Source organism: Alligator sinensis, unplaced genomic scaffold (genome assembly GCF_000455745.1).
Source record: "Alligator sinensis unplaced genomic scaffold, ASM45574v1 scaffold1283_1, whole genome shotgun sequence".
In the NCBI taxonomy this organism is placed as follows: domain Eukaryota; kingdom Metazoa; phylum Chordata; order Crocodylia; family Alligatoridae; genus Alligator; species Alligator sinensis.
The window spans coordinates 2,319,620-2,325,235 of NW_005842091.1; the positions used below are offsets into that span (position 1 = coordinate 2,319,620).

The following is a 5,616-nucleotide window of genomic DNA, read 5'->3' on the forward strand; positions in this document are numbered from 1 at the left end:
TGGCGGCGCCGCGCGAGGGGGCGGGGCCTCCCCGGGACACGCCCCTCCCGGCTCGGAATGGGGGGCGCCCCGTCGCGGGGGGAAGGGTGGTCACGTGACACCGTCCGCCCCAAAGCCGCCATGTTGGGTGGGGAAGGGCCCTTCCCAGCCGCCATCTTGGATGGGGAGGGGGCTGTCACGTGGTCACATCCCCTCAGCAGCACCCCGCCCTCGGACGCCATATTGGGTGTGGCCAAGGGTTCCTGAGGTGTGAGGGAGGGGCAGCAGGGTGTCACCCCAGGGACACTGGAAGCAAGGGGGCTGCAGCGCCCTGGGTTGCCCCAAGAGCTGTTCAGGGGCCACCAGCCCCTGAGAGGACCACACGCGTAATCCAGAGATTTCGAAGATTTCTGCTCTTCGTTCGCTCATCAGAAAAAAAAGAGCGACAACCCAAGAGCTAACATTCGCTAAGGGTTGGCGTGAGCCTAACAAGACTAAAGCCTAAAAAAGGTTGAGAACCGCTGTGTAGGAGATGAGCAAGGAGACTCAGCCGACAAGCCCAGGCTCAGGCTCGTCCCCTGCGCGTCGGGATGTGAAGCGGGGCGCCGCTCGCTTCCCCGCAGTCGCGGACGGGCACCTCGAGCCCCAGCACGCTGAACAACTCCTCGATCGGCCAACGCACCGAGCCAGGCCCACGCGTTGGAAATCCCGCTCGTGCAAACGCGGTCACGGCGGCGTAAACGGGAAACGGCGTGTCGTGTACAAGCGCCCCCGGGACCTGAAAGCGCCGTAAACGAGCGCATCCGTCCGCCGGGAAATAAACCAGGATGGTGCAGGGTGGCAAACGCACCCGCCCGCTGCCGATTCTGCATCGCTGCCCCTTGGCTATTGACTTCTCAGCTGCACGAATGCCCTTTGAAGAATAAATGGGCCTGAGCGTGGGAGAAGGCAGAGCCCCCCTCTCTCCTCTTCCTCCTCCTCTTCCCCCTGCCCAGCTTGTCCTCAGCGCCCATGCCAAGTTCCTCTGGAAGTAGAAAATCAAGTCCACAATCTCCGCCAGTCCCTTTACAAAGAGTTAGATGCGTTTGCAATGCTTTTTGTGGTCCTTTGCAGGACCCCCCACATTTTAGGATGTTACTGGATGAAAATGTTCTTGAAATGCCCTATTCTCCTATGAAATATAAACTTTGGTTTCTACCCAGGAGAACGTTTACAATCTTTTCTCCTATACCTGAAGAAGGGTTTGTGCCCGAAAGCTTGTAATTAAAGATTTTTTTTAATTGTTTTTTTTTTTTGCAAAAATCTAGTTGGACTAATAAAAGATACCACCTTTACTATGAGTCCTGATTCCTACTGTCCTTCAGGAAGAGGCTGATGCATCCACCCTGGCTTTGGGATGCTATGTTTTCACCAGCAAGCCTTCCACGCAAAAGCTGTGCTTTCAAAAAAAATGTTTTTGTCATAGTCTTAGTCACCCTGCGCTGCCTCCAATGGATAAGACTTCTCCATGGGTTTTACAAGTGTAGATGCCTATCTTGATTGGGGTAGTGTAATATCATTTTACAGGTGGTGTTATTCTGTTACATGGTTTCAAACAATTTTACTCTAAAATAAAGGATGCTTGACTTTTCAGCTCCCCGTAACAAATGATCATTATAATGTTAAGTGTTCATTATCATTCAATTGTTCATTCAGTGCTCATTATAGTAATGTATGCAACAGGATTTTAGACTTTTTTTTTAATAAATTGGAGTTAGGATCTATGCATTTGTTGCCATGACAAGGGTGTTACTTTTCCTGTAACCATGAACCAGCCTCAGTAATCATTGTACAATAGTACACCTAATATATATTGGAGTGAGACCTTCATCTCCTAGGCAGATATTCATCTTAGTACTGAACACTTTCTCTCCCTCACTGTCTGAGAACTTAATATAACAAGGGAAGGCAAAGCCATACAATATGCATGATTTCCTGTCAGGCAAGTGCCCTTGTTAGGAAGCAACATTCAATTTCATTTTTCTTTAATTCCATTTTCACTATTAGGAGGTGAACTGTGCAATCTTTGCTTATATTTAAAAACATCTTTCCTTCCATTAGGACCAGCAGATCATCTCCCCTTTTCACCTTCTAGTGAATGAAAACTAAAAATACTGAGCCAGTAACAGAATAGAAATGAGATGTGAAGTACTACATTGTTCTCTTGGATGCTCACATAGAACAGAAGCATTTATTCAATACACATGACCAGAATAAGTATACAATGGGCCTGATTCTCCAGTCACTTACACAATTTTTATAATGGAGTAATTCCCTAGACTTCCATAGAGTTACTTATACACTGGCAAGCGAGAAGAAAATGAACTCCCTACCTCTACTTTTCTGCCCGCAGACTTCTGTTTCTCTAGTTCTGACAAGAACATTACCTATTGTTTAGCTCCATGGATTAATTCCTTTTTGGGATCAGGTTCAACGAGTCCCTTGGCAGCATCCTTCATCCTAGCACCTCATTGGCATCTAGCAGTGTAAGGAAGGTTAAGTCAGTTGGTTATTTAAGGAACAAAGGCAATAAGACATCTTGAAGCACTGACCAGTGATGTAATTGGCAGCTTTCCCCTAGAAACATTTGGCTATCCCTTCCTGAATCTGCTGGCTGAGTGCCTGAGCTGGCCTGCCCAAAATCTCCAAATCTGTCATTGCTCCAAGCAAAGACAATGGCATGGGCTAGCTACAGAATTCCTGACTTTGAATCCTTGCTGTAACACTAACTGCCTTTTGTGACCCTGGGTGAGTTGGTTCATCTGCTTCTGTTTCCAAATCTGTAAAACAGGGATGTAATACTTAACTCTCATGGGAAAAAAAGGTTTGATTCGTTCTACAATATACAGTACTGTACAAGTGCCACGTATGAAACAGAACTGCCAAAAAGGGTTCTGCATGAGCACTTTTCTATTTGTATCGTTATACATATGTTTTATTCTGTTAATAGTTATTTGTGAAGCTCTGCATGATACCCCAGCCAGGACTCAGCTCGTAGGGTCATTACAGTTCATACTCACTCACACATGGGGAAGTTCCTTTTTGACAATTATGAGAGAATTGTCTTCCTTTGGATTACAAGGATCTTGGATTTTTTTTTGGATACTGTTGCAGCTCGCTCTGCAAGTCCCGTGTCTGATCACAGCATAGACCCCTTTCTGGTTCTACCACCAAGCAAAAGACACGTCAGTCATTAAATCTTGCATTTCCCCCTTCCTTGTCATTACCATCCAAGTGGCTTCCATCCTGCACAACTCAGCTTTTTTTTTTTTTAAAGGAGAAGTTGAAAGTTGACTATTAAGCAATCGTGTCTTTAATTGTTATAAAGACCAGAGAATCAAAAATGTACTCAGCTACTGCAGTCCCTTCCTTCCTTTTGTGTCCTTGTGACAAAATATTTAGCAGAATTCACAGATTCATTGGAATCTGACATGGTCGCACTATCAACCATGCACCTTAGTGTCCACGCCACCCCAGCCCCCAGATACTGCAGCAGTGGAGGCACATAAATAGGGTTAATCTTCCCCTGCAATTAAAGTTTGGCAAGGCATAAATAAAGCATCTGTTTCAGTGCATTGTCTCCTAGAGCCTATTACAGCAGTCTTTGCTCAGACAGAGGTGTATTGAGGGTGCTCTTTAAAGAACATCACCCACCCACCCTCTCTGCAGCGAACAATTGTCAGTCTCTCCCAATTCACTGCCTTGGAAGTAATGGACAAGAAGAGATTTTTCTAAAGCAGCATCAAGAGAAGAAATGAACATTAGCCAGTAGGGGAGGCAGAAGATAATGACAGGGCTATAAATGTTGTCACAGCCCAAAGGAAAAAAGTAGCCAGTGGTGTTTTTGTCTCATTTTCTTCCCATCCTTGAAAGCATTCAGAGAAACAGCCTTCCCACTGTTGTAAAGAGACATAAAAGCAGAGAGCAGGTCTTATTTATGCCCTCTGTGCCATGGGAATATGCAGCGCTGTGCTAATGTTTTGCAGTGACTGCTGCTTGATGGTGGCTTAAATTAAAAGAGATAAGCCCCCAAGTAATTTCTGTTACAGTCAAGTTCCTTCTGACCTGTGTGGCTTTGAACTGAATGAGTTTCAAACATGCTGTCTTCCGTTTGCAAAAGCGTTCGGAGCATCAGCATTGCTTTGATTTTCAGATGTGTCACGTAATCAGGAATCAAAATGTCACCCTATGCCATGGACAGAGATGAGGGGTTTGACAGAGTACCTAATATTAAACAGGTCACAATTAGGGTTGCCAGCTCTAACTGAAGCTATTCCAGATTTTTTTTCCCCCAACATGACGTAATATAATTAATTGTACTGTTCAACTTGTTCACAATATCAATCTCTGGATTGCTTGCAATAGTCACCAGGAGATGATGTACGTCACCATGACGTAATGTAATTAATTGTACTGTTCAACCCGTTCACAATATCGATCTCCTGGATGGCTTTCAATAGTCACCAGGAGATTGAAGCCGATTCTGGTAGACTCCCAGCCAATCCAGGAGGGTTGGCAACCCTAGCCACAATGTGTGTGCATGCACATGGTTTCAGTGTCACATCTGTAAGCGGAAGCTGAAGGGGGAGGCAGGATTTGCAGTAAGAGATGCTTTAAAACAAGAACCTTTAGGAGCATGTTCTAAAGCACCTTCCACCAAATGAACAATCTGATTTCCCTTCCTGCCAGTTCTGTGATTCAGAGAGTCTTGCCTTTTGCCAAAATTAAAGTAATAGTCAGTCATCTTTCAGTTTTGCAGCACTTTTTTTTTGCCTTCAAACCCTTATTAATAGAAATGGCAGCGTGAGTGAGTCATCCAGTTTTAGAACAGGGACACTGAAAAAAGCTAAATGTTAACGGGCAAATACACAGCCACCAGTCTGCACTTGCCATTCACTGTGTTGCATTCAGCGAGCCACTGTCTCCCCTTCAGATTAGAGACGTAATAACTCGATTCTATGCCTTATATGAACCGCTGATCATTGGGAGTAATGTTTGCTTTCACAGCAGCCAGTATAGAAAGGGTGTTGTTGGTAATTTCCTATGGATGTGTAGACCATTCTGAGCAAGTTTGTATTTCAACAAAGCAGAAAATTGTACCAAGGCAGAAAATTCACATTCAGCAGTGAAAGAGTGGGTAGACAGCACTATTTACTACACATTTGAATCCAAAATAGCTCAGGGCAAGGGCAGGAATTTGGCTGCTGATTGCGCTTTGCTAATCTTTACAGGAAGAGGCTGCTCCCTGGCTAATGGGTATTGTACATGGCATGATAGGAAATGACCTAGCCCTGCCCCCCGACACAGAGCAGGCTTCCTTGGTACAACCATGCATTAGCAAGGTAACCAGACTCCCTGCCACCCACTTTGGACCCCCACACTTCTACTGCACACGGCATGCCAGATTCCTTTCCATTCACTAGTCAAGCACAAGTCGGGATTGGTCCCACGGGATGCTAACACTGTCACCAACTCCAGCACAGGCTGCCTTCCTTCACCTCATCCTTTGCTAGTCTGCTTCTGTCACGTTCTCAACTGCTTCTCACTTGCTACAGGAAACAGCCTTAACCCCTGTGCTACAGCCCACATTTCCTGCTG

General features: G+C 45.6%; 1 protein-coding gene across 2 annotated transcripts in view; it reads right to left on the bottom strand.

Moving 5' to 3' along the window:
- PRPSAP2 (phosphoribosyl pyrophosphate synthetase associated protein 2) overlaps positions 1–5,616 on the bottom strand; it is a 26,595-nt gene that overhangs the window by 19,352 nt on the left and 1,627 nt on the right. The window contains exons 1-2 of one of the 2 annotated variants that reach the window (XM_025204658.1): positions 3,043–5,585; positions 2,406–2,496 (exon numbers count right to left, since the gene is read on the bottom strand). The gene's annotated coding sequence lies outside the window, so the exon portion shown is untranslated. Of the gene's footprint in view, positions 1–2,405; positions 5,586–5,616 lie in introns of those variants that run through there. The other variant, XM_025204657.1, reaches the window with a different exon arrangement.